This window comes from Oryx dammah, unplaced genomic scaffold, assembly GCF_014754425.2.
Source record: "Oryx dammah isolate SB20612 unplaced genomic scaffold, SCBI_Odam_1.1 HiC_scaffold_27, whole genome shotgun sequence".
NCBI classification, from domain to species: Eukaryota; Metazoa; Chordata; class Mammalia; order Artiodactyla; family Bovidae; genus Oryx; species Oryx dammah.
Genome location: NW_024070211.1, coordinates 17920051 through 17939844, shown reverse-complemented (window position 1 = coordinate 17939844; position 19794 = coordinate 17920051). Strand labels below are relative to the sequence as shown.

At 42.9% G+C, this 19794-nt stretch overlaps 1 non-coding gene across 1 annotated transcript; it reads left to right on the top strand.

The window, feature by feature from the left end:
* The first annotated feature begins 8252 nt into the window (after window positions 1–8252).
* Window positions 8253–8324, top strand: TRNAG-CCC. The gene has a single exon. It is a non-coding gene; the product is annotated as a tRNA-Gly (tRNA).
* The last annotated feature ends 11470 nt before the right edge of the window (window positions 8325–19794 follow it).

The window sequence follows — 19794 nt, the reverse complement described above, 5'->3', positions numbered from 1 at the left end:
TCCAGGTTATTTCACTCTGAATTATCATTGAACAATTCCTAAATGCCATGTTTAAGATATGCTCACATTTACTTTCTTCCCACTAGACTTGTCCTGATTTGAATTAAACCACTATTCTAGCAGCTGTTTAAAACAGTTTTAATTTCTTTTACATTATTACTCTAATATTGATTTGATCTAGGGCAAGTTTAAATGAGAAGTCTTGAGTAAAAACACAGCAAGGAAGTATATCTTTCCTCTATAAATATTTCATAAAGCACTTCAACTACCACCAAATGGAAATCAGATCTTTTCACAAAGACCCCTGAGAACATGAGAATTATGTTAAACTCAATAATTGTTTTTAGTTTCAACTTGCTGTTATTATGACAAATGTACCATACTGGAAGACAGGACTGTTTTCAAGAAGGAATCCACATCTCCTGGCTTGAAAATCAAGAGGTTCAATTCCAAACCTCCCCTTTGCTCCTAAATTCACTCCAGGACCATGAAATAGAACACCATGATATAGCTCTAATGCATTCCCCCTTGGCAATGCCCACACTGGCTTTGCTGACATAAAAAAACACTTCATATTTTCAGTTCCATATGGAAGATTTTTTTCTTAATGACTTAAACAAATTAGGAGAAAATGTGTAGTATTCCCTGTTTTCATCTCCATCATAAGACTCTATCAGACTTTTTGATCTTTGAAAATCTAATAAGTGAAAAAAAATCTCAGTGTACTTTTCAAATGTATTTCTCATCATGAATCAAACTTAACATCTTTTTGTATACTTCAGAGACATGTGTATTTTTTTTTCTGTGAGCTGATTATTCTGAGAACCAAAACCATCCACCTTCATACACAGCTTGAACCTGAGATGAAACAACCCCCGCACACATATACACACCCTACAATCGCAGTGTAGACTCCACAGACTTCACTAGTCCTCTGTCTTCCCTTGCATTGCTTTACTATTCCAAGACATGCCTTTCCAGGCGTTATCCATTACAGAAACTTCTTGAAAAATCCATCTATTCTTTAATAAAAACCACCAACACTTCAAGCTCTAAAACCCTTTGCCTCAAAATACTCGCCTTGATGCTTCCACCTACCCAAATCCTGGTGTATCACAAGTCTCACTCAATCCCCACTAAGCGCCTTCATTGAAAGATTTGCCTTAAACCAAACTTTAAATTTGCTGCAGAATCCAGCTTTTCCTCTCCCCGTCTAAGACCATTGCCAACACTCTGCAGTGCAGTAAACTCAGTCTCTGAACCACTGCCTATTCTATTGTGTTATTATCTTCTTTGTCTTTATTTGTAGGAGCTGGTTCATGAAGCCAAAAGAAACCCAACTTGGCAGCAGGAACACGAAAAAGAGGGAACTAGAAAGAAACAGGATTGTGGACCACAATTTGGAGCTTGGGTTTTTTTTTTCTTTTCTTCCAGAGGGGAAGCCAAGGAATGATACAATTGAATTAGCATTTTAAGAAGATCAGTGTGGATGGAGAGACTAACTGCCAAGGAGAGTAGACAGGAGAAGTGCTTCTTGTTTGATTGTTGTTATTTAGTCGCTAAGCCATGTCCAAATCTTTTGCAACCCCGTGGACTGTGGCCCGCCAGGCTCTTCTGTCCATAAGATTTCTCAGTCAGAAATACTGGAATGGGTTGCCATTTCCTTCTCCATGGAGTCTTCCTGACCCAGGGATGGAACTCACGTCTCCTGACTTGGTAGGCGGATTCTTTACCACTGAGCCACCGCGGAAGCCCCAGGGTAAGCAGTAGAGGGCAGCTTAAACTAGGAGCATAGCCGTGGAGATGGAGAGAACAGTTAAATTTGGGATGTATTTGCAGCATGGAAGACAATTTAGATGCACTGGCTGGGGGTTGTGATTGAGAAAGAGGAGTCAATGATGACCTCCAGATGTGGGTCCTGAGTGAAGTGAAAGTTGCTCGGTTGTGTTCGACTCTTTGCGACCCCATGGACTATACAGTCCATGGAATTCTCCAGGCCAGAATACTGGAGTGGGTAGCCTTTCCCTTCTCCAGGGGATCTTCCCAACCCAGGGACTGAACACAGGTCTCCCACATTGCAGGTGGATTCTTTACCAGCTGAGCCACAAGGAAAGCTAGATAAATGGAGTTGCCATTTCCTGAGATGGTGAGCAGTTAGGGGAAGCAATGGGCAGGGGGGTGAGGGTGTTGTGATGGAGGTAGAGTAGATACTTCTCTAGGGGGTGGTTGGGCCACCTTTACCAGCAGTGTTGAGTGACAAGTGATGCTGCTGCTACTGCTACTGCTAAGTCGCTTCAGTCGTGTCCGACTCTGTGCGACCCCATTGACAGCAGCCCACCATGTTCCCCCATCCCTGGGATTCTCCAGGCAAGAACTCTGGAGTGGGTTGCCATTTCCTTCTCCAATGCATGAAAGTGAAAAGTGAAAGTGAAGCCACTCAGTCATGTCCAACTCTTAGGGACCCCATGGACTGCAGCCTACCAGGCTCCTCCATCCATGGGATTTTCCAGGCAAGAGTGCTGGAGTGGGGTGCCATTGCTTCTCCAGACAAGTGATGAGTTAAGCTAAATAAGGGTTGAGCTAAATAAGGACATAGCTAAAGGTTAATTTCTATCTCATGTCCCGTACATAAAGTGTTTATCTACTTCTGATTATTTTATCAGTAAGGATAAATTTGACCCTTGAATTACTATTTTAAACCCACAAAATCATTTTATGAGGTCCACATAGTACTTTCCTATCACAAATTTCCAAAAATCGTGCCAGGGTTCGGACTCATGTCCTTACCCAACAAGCCTTGTGCTCTTATCAAAAGGACAGTGTGTCCCTTTGCGTATCTGTTAGAAATCTTTTCAAAGACACTAATGAAATAAGAGGAGGTTGATTTGGGAAGAAAAAAAAAAAGAATCTAGAAAATCTTAGGTTTAACTGCTCTCCAGGTAAAATCAGCAACTCAGAAGATGGCTTGTGCACATTCTGTTTTTGCTGACAGTGCACAAGAGAAGGCAGACTTATTTTATATGGAATCTAATTAAGTTATAAAGAAAAGCTAAGGGGTGGGTAAACGGCAGGAGTTTTTCTCTGTGAGTCTTGAGTGCTCTAGCTTTCCTGGGCTGGCGTCACTGCCTGGTCATTAGCTCAAGCACTAGGTCCGAGTCACCATCGATGTCATCACAGCATCATGTGACCTTCTCTGTGTCAGGGGATAGAACGTAGTCCCAAGCATCCATCAAAGATGTGAATATTAAAGAACATTAGCATAACTGTGAGCCATACCAACTGTGATATTTTTCTCAAGATTAAACCAATTTATTTAGATACAGATGTCACAGACTGATTAAAAACTACTCAGTAGCAAAGATTCTATTTGCTGCCAAGATGGAAATTAATAGGCACAGGCCAGACAACATTTATATGTGCGTGACAGCTCGTCAGAGGCACACAGCACACGCTCAGTCATTTTTCTGAATGTACAAATTAGCCCAAGGTGAGCCCGCCCCCTCTTCTACGGAAAACTGCTTAAACGAATGCTCATAATTTCAGCTTTTACTACACTGCTTTATGAAACACTCAGGATTTTGTATCATCGTCCTAGTTATCAACTACGATGAATTTTTAGAAATCCAGTATTTAGGAATGCTCACCACATAATCCAGGGTCCATGGGATATTTTTTAATTCCAGGAAAAAAGAAAACCAAATTTTTTTTCTTGGTGCTGACTCATGCTTACATTCTGGGAATAAATCCCAAAGGACCATGGATGGAACTAAATGCTTTCAAACTGTAGGGTTTGAGCAGGGCTCGGGGATGATGGCTGGGTTACAAGGTGAGCTAAAGGTGAGGCATTCAGGAGACAAAGAGTCCAACCAAAAGGTCAGCTCACGTATAACACAGGGAGCTCAACTCAGTGCTCTGTGACAACCCAGAGTGGTGGTTATGGGATGTGGGGTGGAGGGAGGTTCAAGAGGCAGTGGACATATATATATTTATGGCTGATTCATGTTGTTGTATTGTTATTGAAAGAGTGTGTGGGTTCTGGTTGCTTGCCGCTCAAAAGCCAATAAACAGGCCAGGTGGGTAGAAAGAAAAGTTTGCTTTATTTCAGATGCTGGCAACTGAAGCAGGGGGAGGGTGGCAGATGTTTGTCCAAAGGCCACTACCCCCCAGTGCCCCGCTCACCAACAAGCAGGGGGGTGAGAGCGTTTATAGACAGAGTGTGGGGTGGGTGGTGCTGCCTGCAGAAACAGCACAGTCACCTCTAGCAGTCATCTTGAAACTGGTCACTAGTAGTCTCATCAGCACCGAAAAATTGATACTTTTGAACTGTGGTGTTGGAGAAGACTCTTGAGAGTCCCTTGGATGGCAAGGAGATCCAACCTGTCCATCCTAAAGGAAATCAGTCCTGAATATTCGTTGGAAGGACTGATGCTGAAGCTGGAACTCCAATGTTTTGGCCACCTGATGCAAAGAACTGGCTCACTGGGAAAGACTCTGATGCTGGGAAAGATTGAAGGCAGGAGGAGAAGGGGACAACAGAGGATAAGATGATTGGATGGCATCACCGACTCAATGGACATGAGTTTGAGTAGGATCCAGGAGTTGGTGATGGACAGGGAGGCCTGGCGTGCTGCAGTCCATGGGGTCGAAGAGTTGGACATGACTGAGCAGCCAGACTGAACTGAACTGAGTCTGATCAGCATCAGCTTGGCTGTTTTAGGTACAGTTAATCTTCATGTTCCAGGGTCCATTTGTTCCCATTTCTTTACTTCCAATTCTCAGAACTGTGGCAGCTCATATCCTGGGTACAGCCTGGTCATCATGTAGTTAACTTCTCCACCTGGTGTTCTGGTATCTATAAGACAGCTCACAGTATATGGCTCAGAATGTTGTCTATAACCCTTGAGAAAGAACTAAAGGTCCTTGACTGTGTTTAATACTTACATTATTATTATTTAGGAACTTCCCTGTAGATCATATGGTAAAGAACCTGCTTGCAATGCAGGAGACCCGGGTTCAATCCCTGGGTTGGGAAGATCCTCTGAAGAAGGGAATGGCAACCCACTCCAGTATTTTTTTGCCTGGAGAATTTCATGAACAGAGGAGCCTAGTGGGCTACAGCCCATAGGGTCGAAAAGAGTTGGACATGCCCGAAGCGACTTAGCAGGCACACATTAAAAATTTAAAATTTTAAATTAAAAAAATTAAAAAATCAGAGGAGAATTCAGAAAAGGGGAATATTCCAAAGGCCAATAAATATGTGAAAAGAGGTTCATCAGCATTAGTCATCAGGGAAATGCAAATTAAAATAAAAAATCTTACACATTCCACTGGAATGGCTAAAATTAAAAAGACTGACAATGACAAGCATTGACAAGGATGCAGGGCAGTGAGGACTTGCAGACGCTGCTAGGGGGACGTAAATTGGTACGACCACTTTGGACAACTTTTTAGTGGTACTTGCGAACATCAAACACAAACATTCCCTGGGACTTGGCCATTTCACTCCACGATTTTACTCACATCCCACAGAAATACAGATCAGAGGCTCCAAAAACCATCATTGCAACTCTGTTTGTAATAGCCCCAAACTGGAAACAACCGAAGTGTCCATCCAGTAAATAAATGAACAAATTATGGTATATTCATTTCCTGAAATAAAAATTAACAAACTATAACTCCATGAAACAACATAGTTGAATCTCAGAAAATGTAGAACAAAATTAATACATAATGTTAAAAGTCAGGGGTTTCCCTGGTGGCCTAGTGGTTAAGAATCTGCCTTCCAATGCAGGGGACAGGGATTCAGTCCCCAGTCAGGGAGGATTCCACATGCTATGGAGCAACTAAGCCTATGCACCACAACTACTGAGCCCCAGTGCCTAGAGCCCGTGCTCCAAAGCAGAAGCCATCGCAATGGGATGCCCACACACTGCAACTACAGAGGAGCCTGAGTGCCCCAGTGAAGACCCAGCGCAGCCAAAAATAAGTAAATAAATACAGCTTAAAAAAAAAGTCAGGTTAAGGGCGTCTGGGTGTCTTTGCAGGGAGGGAAGAGCTGACAATGGGAGGAAGGAATATCAGCATTCTGGGAGCTGGTGTTGCTTCCATTAAAAAAAATTTTATTTATTTTTAGTTATTTAGTTGCAACGGGTTTTCTTTGTGGCATGTGGGATCTAGTCCCCTGACCAGGAATCGAACCCAGGTCCCCTGCATTGGGAGCTCAATGTCTTATCCACTCGACTACCAGGGAATTCCCTGTAGCTTCCATTTTTATGTGGGCCGTGGTAACTTATGTGAGAATTCATGGAGCTATGTCCCCTTATGATTTGTGTACTTCTCTGTGTGTTCATTTTACTTTGATAACAATTTTTTAAGTTTAAAAAAATTGGAGGGAAAACCTATAAAGGGCAGTTTCAGGGTCCTGTAGGAAAGCCCCAATGACCACACAGATTTTTCCCTATTTGTTGAGCCTTCCGACTTGACCACTAGATTCTTTCCTTTAAACTGTGTCTCTATGCAACATACATGAATTCAACAAATTGAGAACTGCCAGAATACAAAGATGAATATGATTGATTTAAGAATTCACACCCTAAGGAGGCAGAACTGCTTTCTCATCCCACACTCTTCTGAACATTTTACACACATCTTCTCATGTAATCCACATCTTCTCTTTCATTCTCTCATTAATGAAGTTTGTAAGTCAGTGGCAGAGCTCATACTCAAACTTAGACGGTCTGCAGAGCAGATATCTGCCTTGTACACCAGGCTCAGCTATGCGTCATGTTCACTGTGGTAACTCCTGCTAATCCATAGCAGACATCAATAATCAATCACGATACTCTTCACTCCCAGGCTGTGATGTGGGACTCCCCGTCCTCCCATCAAAGCTCCCTTGACAATCGTGACAGAACAATGAAGATCAGCCCATGGGATGTCATTTCTCTGCTGTTCTTGATACTTTGTTACTTTGTCCCTCTTCATTTGAAAATATTCTTGGGAAGATTGTTCGTTTGCCTCTGTCCATGAATGGAGAATTTGAAAGTAAGTGTGGATGAAAGAGCAGAGCAGAAAGCAGGCACTCAACACAGGTCAGGAGCTTTCAGGGGGTGCTGCAAGGTGGCTAAGGCCCTGTAGGAAATTTATTTAACTTACTATATTGTCTTAAGTAGAATTAGCCTTGGAAATAAAACATAAGCTGATAAATTAATCCTCTTGGAAATTAGGGGCAACTGAGAGAGTCGGAAGTCATCAGTGTGAATTTAAGTTCCAATTATGTGCAAAAACTCTGTGGTGTTAAAAACCCAACTCCTGATGTCAGCAGAACACCTGATCAGTTCTCAAGTAAGAGGATATGATCTTAGGAGGCCTTGGCCTGCAATGGCTTGGAGCAGGGCTTCGAACCAGAGGCTTAGGCTGGGTCGTGGCTGTGAAAGCACCAGATCCTAGCCACTAGACCAGCGGTCAGCGACAAGAGCCCTGGCCCTTCAGCTTTGCAGAAAAGAATTTCCACAAAGACAGAAAATAATGAAGCCGGTAAAGTATTTACTAGGAGGAAAAGAGTACACAGTACTTGTAGATAAACACACGGGCAGACTCAGAGGGCGAGTTCCTAAGCTGCTAAGTCTCCCCCTCAAGGTAGTTTGAATTACTTTTATGGAGTATTTCTTCTGGGCTTATGGGGTGTTCCTTAGGCCAATCATCGTGATTTGCCCGGTTCACAGTCTATATTTGGAGTATCTCAGGATCCTCCCACGTGTGCAGGTGCATCTCCTAGTCAAGATGGATTCTACCACAAAGGCCTATGGGTAGAACATCTCTTGACATGACTCCCCTTTGGCTTCCAAGGAGCCTTATCTGCTCATGTGTGGTTGGGGGGGGGTGGGTCTCCTGACTTCAGGAACGAACCTCCTCCCTTAATTGTCCTGCTATTCTTGTCTTGGAGTTTTGATCAATAGAGAATGAATCTCCAATTGCTTTACCCTGGGAGGGCTGAACTTCCTCCTGCCTCAGATTTACCAACGTGTTTTATTTGTGCCCTCCACAGTCATTCATCTTTCATTATTTATATTGGTGACTGACCCATCCTATCTGCATGTAATCTGAACTCAGCTGAGCAAGAGGCTGCTTCCCTCGTCTAATGAGACTTTTCTTTCTGGGGACTGACCATGCTCTGTCCCCAGAAAGACAGGCAACAGGACAGTTGTTCCAACACTAAAGGTAAACAGTAAAGATGTCACAGCTCAGGAACTTCCCTGGTGGTTCAGTGGATAAGACTCTGCACTCCCAATGCAGGGGCCCAGGTTCAATCCCTGGTCAGGGAATTAGATCCCACATGCTGCAACTGAGACTGGGTGCAACCAAATAAATATTTTAAAAAGATGTCACAGCTTAGTGTGGAATTCAGTAGATTTTTGTTTGTTTGTTTCCTTGTGTATATAAAAGGGAAAAATACTTCCAAAATACGTTTGAAAAGCTTTCAAGCTCTTGCTGCTGCTGCTGCTGCTGCTAAGTCGCCTCAGTCGTGTCTGACTCTGTGCAACCCCATAGACGGCAGCCCACCAGGCTCCCCTGTCCCTGGGATTCTCCAGGCATGAACACTGGAGTGGGTTGCCATTTCCTTCTCCAATTCATGAAAGCGAAAAGTGAAAGTGAAGTCGCTCAGTCATGCCCGACTCTTATTGACCCCACGGACTGCAGCCTACCAGGCTCCTCCATCCATGGGATTTTCCAGGCAAGAGTACTGGAGTAGGGTGCCATTGCCTTCTCCAAGTTCTTACTAGGTCACTTTAAATGTGATTTGCTATATTTTGCAGACTTCTACTTCATTGATCTTTAGGATTTCTGGCCAGAAATACCTTAGACTAGCTCATTAGCACTGTTTTCATGGACATTAAAACTGAAGCAGAAAGAGGGACCCAGTCAGAGACACATGACTTAGAAGAGCAAGTTATCCTGCCTTCCGACTTTCAGTTGGGGATGAAGAAAATTGCCTGCCGTTGTTGTTGTAGTAGTTCAGTCATTCAATTGTGTCTTCATTCAGTTGACTCTTTGAGACCCCATGGACTGCAGCACACCAGGCTTCCCTGTCCTTTACCATCTCCCGGAGTTTGCTCAAACTCATGTCCATTGAGTTGGTGATGTCATCCAACCATCTCATCCTCTGTCATCCCCTTCTCCTGCCCTCAATCTTTCCTAACATCAGGGTCTTTTCAAATGAGTCAGTTCTTCGCATTAGGTGGCCAAAGTATTGGAGTTTCAACTTCAATATCAGTCCTTCCAATGAATATTCAGTGTTGATTTCCTTTAGGATTGACTGGTTTGATTTCCTTCCAGTTGCCTGCCGAATCAGTAAACAACGGATGTGGTGTCCACCAATCCATCAACCACTACAGTCAACATCCCTCAACACCCCCGCCTCCTCAGCACCCCACCACTGTGCACCCTGAGGGGATTCAGGATGGAAAAAAAATAGATAGCTAAAGTGCATATCAAAGGAATGATTTCAATGAGCTCAAAGTCTTGCATATTCCCATACAGAGAAAAACACTAAATTCATTAACTTGAGATGTCTAGTTTTTCTTTAATTAACAGTTATCCTTTGATGCCGACCACCTGGTTTCTGTTGAAAAAACTTCTACATATCTGGGCTCCACCCTTACCACTTCAAAAATGTCCCTCAGAGCTGTCTGAGAGGCTGCCTCCCAGGGAAAGTCTTCAGAAAGTCTGTCAAAATGTAATTCTCAGCTTTTAGTTTTGGCGTTTTTTTCTGTTGACCGCAGTCCAGGAGCCTCTTTACCTCCTCTTCTATGATCTTCTAACCATAAACAAACACACATGTGTATGGATGTGCACACACATACACCACCTCCCAATCTACACGGAGGGAGTTTTCAGGAAATCTGGAAAACAGAAGATCTCTGTCTTTAGCACCTGTCCTCTGTGTCCCCTAGCCTCTCCTCCTGACTTCTCAACAACCCCCACCTCTACTCAGGTCAAATTCTCATTCAGAGAATTTCCTTCTGGCTAAGCAAAGAAACAACTGAGTGAACTCTACCTATCTTTCTGATGGTTCTGTTATGTGCATTAAAAAAAAGAAGTTAGGTAGTACACACATACCCACACCATTCTCACCGTAAGAACTGCTCCCAAAGCATGGAATTTTAGATACAAGCAAGGAAGTTATTACAATCAAACCTCCATATGTGTGGGTTATACATGGAGAGGCAACTTTACTAAATATAACATCTTATATAAGGGACGAGCATTTGCAGATTGGGGTGTCCCTAGGTGGGGAGGGGTCCTGGAACCAACTTCCAGTGTGTATCAAAGGATAACTGCACTTTTATAGTGAGGTGGGGGGAACTTCCTATTGTAGCCATGCATTCTGGAAAACAAACCCACTCAGAAGGACAACGCAGATAGTGAAGTACAGTTTATTACACCGGTGGGCTCAAGGTAGTCTCCTCTTAGCCAAGGACCCCAACCAGTTTTTGTGAAAACCTTATATACCCTAAGTGTATAGGTTCCCTGAAACTAGTCTGAACAAAGGAAAAAGAAAGATACAATCAAAGTTAACCCGTGATCATATGCCTTAAGCCTAGGTAGTTAACAGTGACAATTATCAATAGGCCTGTGGTCAGACCTCAATAAGCATAATAGATGTATGATTCTATTTGGTTACACAAATAATTAGGGTATTCTTTTAGGCAATGGAGAGCCCTGGGGCTCTTCCTTCCAGGGGCCTGGTTTTCCAGTTGGGAGGGACTGGGGGCAGGAGGAGAAGGGGATGACAGAGGATGAGATGGCTGGATGGCATCACCAACTCAATGGACGTGAGTCTGACTGAACTCTGGGAGTTGGTGATGGACAGAGAGGCCTGGCGTGCTGTGATTCATGGGGTCGCAAAGAGTCAGACCTGACTGAGGGACTGAACGGAACTGAACTGATGTCTTTTCCATAAATACTGGGCATATAGCTCAAAGTCCACAGTCTGGCCCAAGATGGAGTCCTGCTTTCAAGATAGAGCCTGTTCTGTTTCCTCCTTCATTTCTACAAACTGCTCCTACCATGGTGGCTTTGGTCTACAAATTCAACTATATTCACACCCACCCTATGATCTCTCCCCACTTCTTCACACACACCCATCTATTACCTAATCACTGTAGAAACATTTCTGAAATCGTGGAATAAGGACGTCAATCCATGCCTCCATAAAAGCAATGAGAACACTGGGAAAATTGTCAAAAACAACTTTTTCAGAACTCTGGAAATTAACCAAAGATGTGCAATCATCAAGATACATGTATTCAAGAAAACCTGCTGAATCTCAGTAAGAACAATGAGCTCTGTCCTTTCCCTTGTCCCAGTCCTATCCCCATTTCCCCAGCTCCCTGGTAGCCTTGAAAACTAACAACCCCACAACTATGATCACTGTGAAAATGATCAGCCTTGCAACCACTGGAGGGAGGAAAAAGGGTCTGGAGCTCCTCTAAGCCTAACCCCAGAGAACTTTCACCATTTGACCTACCTAGAAGCATCCTGAAAAGTACTCTTCTCAAGGTTATCACTGGGTGACCTTACTCAAAACTCACTCTGTTCAAATGACCCTACTCCCAGGGCATTTGCAAACAAACAGAAGACAATATATGTCAGTTGTTTAACACTGCAGATGCCTGAGGTAGAAATAGCACTTGGGACTGACTGAAAAACTTTTTTAAAAGCTGGGAAATGAGATGCCCATGTGTTTAGTCATTTCAGTCAGGTCTGACTCTTTGCGATCCTATGGACTATAGCCTCCCAGGCTCCTCTGCCCACAGGGTTCTCTGGGCAAGAATAGTGGAGTGGGTTGCCATTTCCTTCTCCAAGATGTCCACAGGGGGGTTGGAAAAGCTCTGACATATTCCTGGGAATCTAGTAGACTGCGTGCATTTTCAGTCCCATGCGCATGCCTAGGAAAGACATGAAAAGACCGTAATCTCTCCCTTCTGTCTGACTTTGAGTCACTCTGGAAGCCAGAGAGGAAATCTAAGGTAGAACTGTAAACTGCAAGAACTAAAGAGCCTCTTTATGAAAGTGAAAGAGGAGAATGAAAAAGTTGGCTTAAAAATCAACATTCAAAAAACAAAGATCATGGTATCCTGTCACATCACTTCATGGCAACAGATGGGGAGCCACTGGAAATAGTGACAGATTTTATTTTCTTGGGTTTCAAAATCACTGCAGGTGGAGACTGCAGCCATGAAATTAAAAGACGCTTGCTCCTTGGAAGAAAACCTATTATCAACCTAGACAGGCTATTTAAAAGGAAAGACATTACTTTGCCAACAAAGGTAAGTACAGTCAAAGCTGTGGTTTTTCCAGTAGCCATGTATGAATGTGAGAGTTGGACCATCAAGAAAGCTGAGCGCTGGAAAGTTGATGCTTTTGAACTGTGGTGTTGGAGAAAACTCCTGAGAGTCCCTTGGACTGCAAGAAGATCAAACCAGTTAATCCTAAAGGAAATCAGTCCTGAACATTCATTGGAAGGACTGACGTTGAAGTTGAAACTCCAATACTTTGGCCACCTGATGCGAAGAACTGACTCATTGGAAAAGACCTGGATGCTGGGAAAGATTGAAGGCAGGAGGAGAAGGGGACGACAGAGGATGAGACGGTTGGATGGCATCACCGACTCGATGGCCATGAGTTTGAGCAAGCTCTGGGAGATGGTGATGGACAGGGAAGCCTGGCATGCTCCAGTCCATGGTGTTACAAAGAGTTGGACACGACTGAGCGACTGAACTGAACTGAACTGCCTGAGGATTGAAGGCATGTCCCAATATACATACATCCCCACAGAGGGAAAGCAAAGACTAATAGACTTACTGTTTCATGCACTTAAAGAAACCTGTGGGACTTTCCTGATGGTGCAGTGGATTGGAATTCACTCCTGCCAATGCAGGAGACATGGGTTCAATCCTTGGTCCGGGAAGATCCCACATGCCCTGAAGCAACTAAGCCTGTGTGTCACCAATGACTGAGGCCATGCTCCAGAGCCTGAAAGCCACAACAACTGAGCTTGCATGCCACAACTAAAGAGGCTCTACGAGCAATTATTGAAGCCTGTATACCTAGAGCCTCTGCTCCATAATAAGAGAACCCACTGCAATGAGAAGCCTGGGCAATGCAACTAGAGAGCAGACACCACCACCACCTCTGCTCTCGCAACTAGAGAAAGCCCGTATGCAGCAACAAGGACCCAGAACAGCCAAAAAATAAATAAATAAATATAGCAGTGTACGTGTATAGTACATGTCAAAAAAGTAAATTAAAAAATAAAACCTGTGTCCAATCATTAGCTGTCCATCAAACTAACCAAGCAGAGACTACAGTGACCATATACGAACAAAAATACAGATTATGCAGAATTAGCCCAGAAAAGCCACTAAAGAAACAACAGCTAATGGTAACAACATCAAACCCTACAGAAGGGGTGAATAGGATTTCCAGAATTGCTATATTGTTTAAAATATCAAATTTTAAAAAATGCAAGGCATGCAAAGAAACAGAAAAGCATGATTTATACACAGTAGAAGGAGGGGGATTCATCAGTAGAAACCTAGACATTTGACTCGTTAAAGATTTTTAAAGAGCTATAAAAACATATTCAAAGAATTTTTTTAATGTATCAAAAATTAAAGGAAGGGCTGAGTAAAATGTTTCTAAAATAGAGAGTATCAATTATATGATATGAATTATGATAAAAAGAGAAATTCTGGAGTTGAAAAGCACAATAACTGAAATGGAAAATTCACTAGTGGGTAAATCCATCAGGAAGACATATAAAGTTATAAATATACATGGTTGCTCAGAGGTTAAAGCGTCTGCCTCCAACGAGGGAGACCTGGGTTCGATCCCTGGGTCGGGAAGATCCCCTGGAGAAGGAAATGGCAATCCACTCCAGTATTCTTGCCTGGAGAATCCAATGGATGGAGGAGCCTGGTAGGCTACAGTCTACAGGGTCGCAAAGAGTCGGACATGACTGCGCGACTTCACCTTACCTCATACATGCTCCTAAAAACACAGCCCCCAAACCATGAAGCAAAACTGATGAAATGAAAGGGAGAATGAAACAATATAGAGATTTCATACTTCACTTTAATATTGAATGGACGACTAAGCAAAAGATCAGAAAAGAGAAAGAAACTTTCAAGAACAGTCTACAGGCAAAGCAAGGGACTTCCCTGGTGGTCCAGTTGTTAAGAATCTGCCTTCCAATGCAGGGGATGTGGGTTCAATCTCTGGCTGGGGAATCACCATCCCACGTGCTGCAGGGCAACTACTGAGCCAGAATACCACAACTATGACCCAAGGTGGCCAAAAATAAATAAACATACATATTTCAATAAATAAATGCAAAGCAAGAAGGAAGGACATAATAAAGCTTAGAATGAAATAATAGGCACCGTGTGTTATCTCTGTGGAGAAGGCAATGGCACCCCACTCCAGTACTCTTGCCTGGAAAGTCCCATGGATGGAGAAGCCTGGTGGGCTGCAGTCCATGGGGTCGCTAAGAGTTGGACAAGACTGAGCGACTTCACTTTCACTTTTCACTTTCATGCATTGGAGAAGGAAATGGCAACCCACTCCAGTGTTCTTGCCTGGAGAATCCCAGGGACGGGGGGAGCCTGGTGGGCTGCTGTCTATGGGGTCGCACAGAGTTGGACACGACTGAAGCGACTTAGCAGCAGCAGCAGCAGTTATCTCTTAGAAACTGAGCAAGTGAGAAGAGACAACCATCTTCACAGGCAATGTGTCAGGGTATGGGTAGCTTATTTCTGAACTGAGAGCTTGGGGTATTATATTTCAGAGAGTATAATTGATACAAAGGCACTTGAGTAAGGATAAAATAGGAGATAAAGAGTTACACTGTGCATTTTCTCTTTCTAGGGGCAAGGTTCAGACTCCACGCTTATAGCTCTAAGGGGGTCATACCTCAGATTGTCCTGCCTGTGTTCTCCTCGACTACCATCTCTAGCTACTCTCACTTTAGACCATTATAGGAGGCCTTTCCCCGTTCTCTGCAAAACCATTAAGCAAATGGCTGAATCAGCAGAGACAGGATGATGGGAGACCCTTGACAGAGAAACTCCATTCCTGCAGGGGCAACGGCAGAAGTTGCGGAGAATATAAGGAACACATTATAGACAAGAGTATAGAATCTGAATGGGAAGCAGGGATAAGCAAGCAACTGGAAATGTCTTTAGTTCTGCACAGTGAGGAGTCCCAGGTTCAAACACTCCGTTATCCACACTGAGTCCTAGGGAGCATAACCAACCCCAAATATCTCTGAAGCAAGGGTAAATGAGTGTTTGTATGAATCACTGCTATGCTGCAGACCACCCAACCCACTGGACACCTAGGCAGGCTCTAGAACATTCCCTCTGCAGCAACACTGATTAGCTTTATTATTGTTCTCTTATTCACCCATCAAGACCAACATTAACTATTGATACTTCTTTGTCCTTGAACCTTTCCTCATATTTCCCCCAGGTCTTAGCTCCCATCAGTTTTTCTTCACTGAGGTTTCATCACTACAATAATCATATATCCTGGATGTGTTTTTAGTAAAGGTGATTTATATTATTTTATCACATTTAATCCTCACCACAAATACAAGGCAGATATTATGACTCTTGTCTTCTGACTTAAGAAGCTGAGAGGTCAGAAAGTTTCAGTAACAGGAAGTGAGAGGCAGGCTTGGATGAGAATTAAGGAATAATTCACCTCAAAACTTATCATTTTCTCATCTAACCAGCCTCCCATTCCTGTAGCCCTATAACCATGCTTAACTCTTTCTAGGGAGCCCTATTATAAAATGTATATTCTCCCAAGAGGGAAAAAAAGCTCTCATAATCAAGAGTGAATGTATGAAGTTAGCCAAAACCTTCTAATAAAATCAACCTCAAATGAGCATTAAAATGTAGAACACCTGTGGTGGATTCATGTCAATCTATGCCAAAACCAATACAGAATTGTAAAGTAAAAATTAAAAATAAATAAATAAATTAAGAAAAAAAATGTAGAACAAGCTGAGAGCAATAAATAGGCAAAAAAGCAAAGAAGAGTGTTTTTATTTCTTTCTTTCCAATCTGTAAACCTTGTATCTTTTTCTTGCCTTATGGCACTAGTTAAGATCTCCAGTATTATGCTGAATAGGAGTAATAAAAAGAGCATCTTGAGCAAAAAGCATCTAGATTCTCACCATTATGAATGCTAGCTGTACATTTTATATATATATATATTTTTTTTTTATCAAGTTGAGGAAACTTTACTCTTAGTTTTTTGAGTGTTTGTGTCATGAATGGGTCTTGGATTTTATTAAACGCTTTTTCTGCATTGATTGGAATGACCGTAAGACTGAGTTTTCTTACTGGGCTTGTTGATGTAATGGATGGTGGTTTACTCGTGTGTACTAAGTCACTCCAGTCATGTCCGTGGACTGCAGCAGCCCCATGGACTGTAGCCGCCAGGCTCCTCTGTCCATGGGGGGATTCTCCAGGCAAGAAGACTGGGGTAGGTTGCCATTTGTGATGGATGGATTACATTAACTGTTTCATTTTAGCACATATCTGGAATAAATCCCCACTTGTTTGTGGTATGTCATTTTTTTCCATAAATTACTAGATTCAATCCGACAAGATACATCAAGATAGAAAATGCTGCTGTGTTGGACTGTCAGCAGTACTGTTGTGAAAAGACTTGGAAAGAGACTAGGTATAGAAGAAAACACAGCAGCACGATTGAAGAGCAGGAGAGGTCAATGCGTGAAGAAGAAGATGCTGGTAAAGGACACTGGGATACAGATTTCACATTGACGGGGAGGAGGGGGCAACTCTGATGCTATGTCATGATCTTCTCAGAAGGCCAGGTCTGGCAAAGGGAGCCCAGGGCTTGAAGTATTAGCCTCTATCTATGGCTCTTACCAGCAACAAGATCAAGTCCCTGCACCTTTCCTGACTTCTTTTGCCATCTGAAACATGAGAAAGCTGGGCCAGATGATTGCTGAGAACTTTGCTAGCCCTAAATGATGGGGCTCAGAGTTGCCAGAGAGAAGTCTGCTCTACACACATCCATTTCACAATTAAACCGGACAGATGCTGAAAGAGTTGCCATACTACAATCAAGAGAACAACTAAACCAGGATGAAATGAAATTCTACACGAAAATGCTTATACACCTGTTCAAAACTGATGTCACCTTGAAAAGGACTATGACCCCGTAGGCCAGTGAATGACATCCACTCGTAGCTACAAAGGTAACCAAGCCCTTTGACCAAATAACTCCTTTTTAAGCTATAAGTGATTCACAACATAGTCTGTCACCTGCACATGGAAAAAAGAAATGCCTCTGAATATTTGAACATGCTTTTAAAATATTAAGCATCTCCTCCAGGTGGTGTAAGTGATATGTGGTATGTTTATCTGATGTCAGTCTCTCTCTGGGGATCACCTGCACCTGCTCATGACCTGCAAACCTGCATTGAATGTCCCTTTAACAGAAGGAGGATCCCACCCACCTAGGTGCCGGGGTCCAGCCCCGGTGGGTCCAGGGTAATTCGAAGGGGAGACGGAGTAGGTGTCCTAGGAAAAAACTTATTTCATTACAGATATATAGAGAGATTAGAAATGGATAGTGTAGTAGGAAAATTAGTGGAGAAAAAGAGGCTGAATAACTAGGTTTACGTGGAATACCAATCACCACCTATGTAGGCCACAGGTGTCTTTCCGTTCTCCCGAAGGAGAGGAGGCACTGAGGCCTCCCCAGTCCGATCTTAGAAGCCCAGGCAAAATTAGCAGGCTTAGTGAGTACCCACGTACCAGATGGGAATTCAGCCAGAAGGGAAGAAAATGACACGGGGGAATCAGTCTTTCCAGAAACTGATCCGATTTCTTTATTTTTTAGGTTTGTTTATATACCTTTTGTTATACATAGGGATGAATACAGAGTCACGCAGGGGTCAGCAGACCTGACCCTTGTCACAATCAGGTGCTTCATATAAAATTATACAAAGGTCTTATGGGTTTTACATCATCTTCTGGCCATGAGGCCTGCTGACATTTTATGATCCTTTCTTTCTGATAACCAAAAAACTTATTTTTTCCAAGGGTGTTTTTTCTTAAACCAGGCGCCACCCTCTGAAGGTAGCAGATAAAGTTGCATTCCTATAGGGTGAGGGTGTAGCGGGTTACAATCAAGAAAGTAACTTATTTAGCCTAAGGTTTAACATGATTCATCTTAAAGGTTAATACTTATTTTTCCTATATGCTAGTTATATTCATTATAAGGGCAGGGAACATGGAGATTTAGCAGCAAATATTGGCTCAACAAATGAAAACCCTTCACCAATGTTCCCCTTAAGATCTATTTAGTCTTAAGATAGTGATAAAGTTACATTTTTGCATAGCAAGGACGCAGTGATTTATAACAAAGTACAGTGATCTATAACAAAAGAGAAAATTCATTAACTCAAAAAGTCTAGTATTGCTAACATCAAAAACTACTATATTTCCTTTTTTATATTCCAAATACATTGATTAATATATTCCCAGGTGCCTAAGGATATGGAGGCCTGGGGGCAATCATTGACTCAACAATGAGAAAAGCCCTATGCTAATTAAGACTTTCAAAATACTCCAAACTCTCTGTGCTGTTTATGGTTGAGAGGTTGTCACACAAGCTAGTCTGTTAGCAGAGAGGTTTGACCTGAGACACCCTTGTCACACCCAGGGCAGGGAATTAGCGGTAATTATTGGCACAATAAATGAAAAACCCTTCACCAATATAATTCCTAATCAACACACTATACTATACTAATAATTTTCTAACTTTTCAAAAGAGTCTGTATGTAGAAAATTTAAAGCATCTTGTGCCTCTCACGGTTGGGAGGATGTAAACAATCACATGTGGCCGGACGAACCCGCTCAGGCAGGCTAGAGAAACTTCAGAGGAGTTTGTAAGTTGAAACACTCTTGTCACGCCCAGGAATTTTTATTAACTGGGGCTGCAAGTTAACTCCTTCTCCGAGAGAAATGGTGATGGGGGAGAGCCCCCCATAAAGTCAGAGGTGAAGGTGAGAGCATAAAACAGACTCTGGTTTTGGGGGTAGATGCTCGGGAACAGGGGGTTTCCTGAAGCTCGATCCTGCCTTTGCGTATGCCGAGCCTCCTTCCTCATGACCTTTGCCAAGGGTGGAGTTCCTCACGCTGGCTCCTGGCACCTAGGAGCATCCCATTCGCCTAAGTGGCTGCTGAGGTCCAGTTGACAGACGCAGTACATGGTTAGGAGTCGGCTTGACCAGGCCTGAGACCTACTGCCCCAACGCTACAGGGACCTGAACAAAGGGGTTGAGGAAGGGCCCTGCTCTAGAGTTTTCCTACTTAAGCTAGAAACATTTTTATTTTCCTTTTCTCAGTTTTTAGTAAGTCCCTAAGAGAGGGTATTCCTTTTTTTTTTTTTTTTTTTTTTCTGGTATGACAGAGAGAACGTATTCATTTTCAAATTTAGATGATGCCAAATTTTTTTTAAGTCAAATGATTGGTTCTGAGGGTAACCTTTGTAACACTTCCGTACCATTCAGCTAGAAGAGGCTGTCACTGTCACTGTTTTCTGTGGCTGTGACTTGATTTATTTTACGCACACACACAGAAAGACACAAACAACTACCTTATTATTGTCTTTCAAATAGAACTGGGACTCAAACAATACTAACCAAAGAGGAGAAAAATAAGGCTGAGCCCTCAGTTGCTTTGC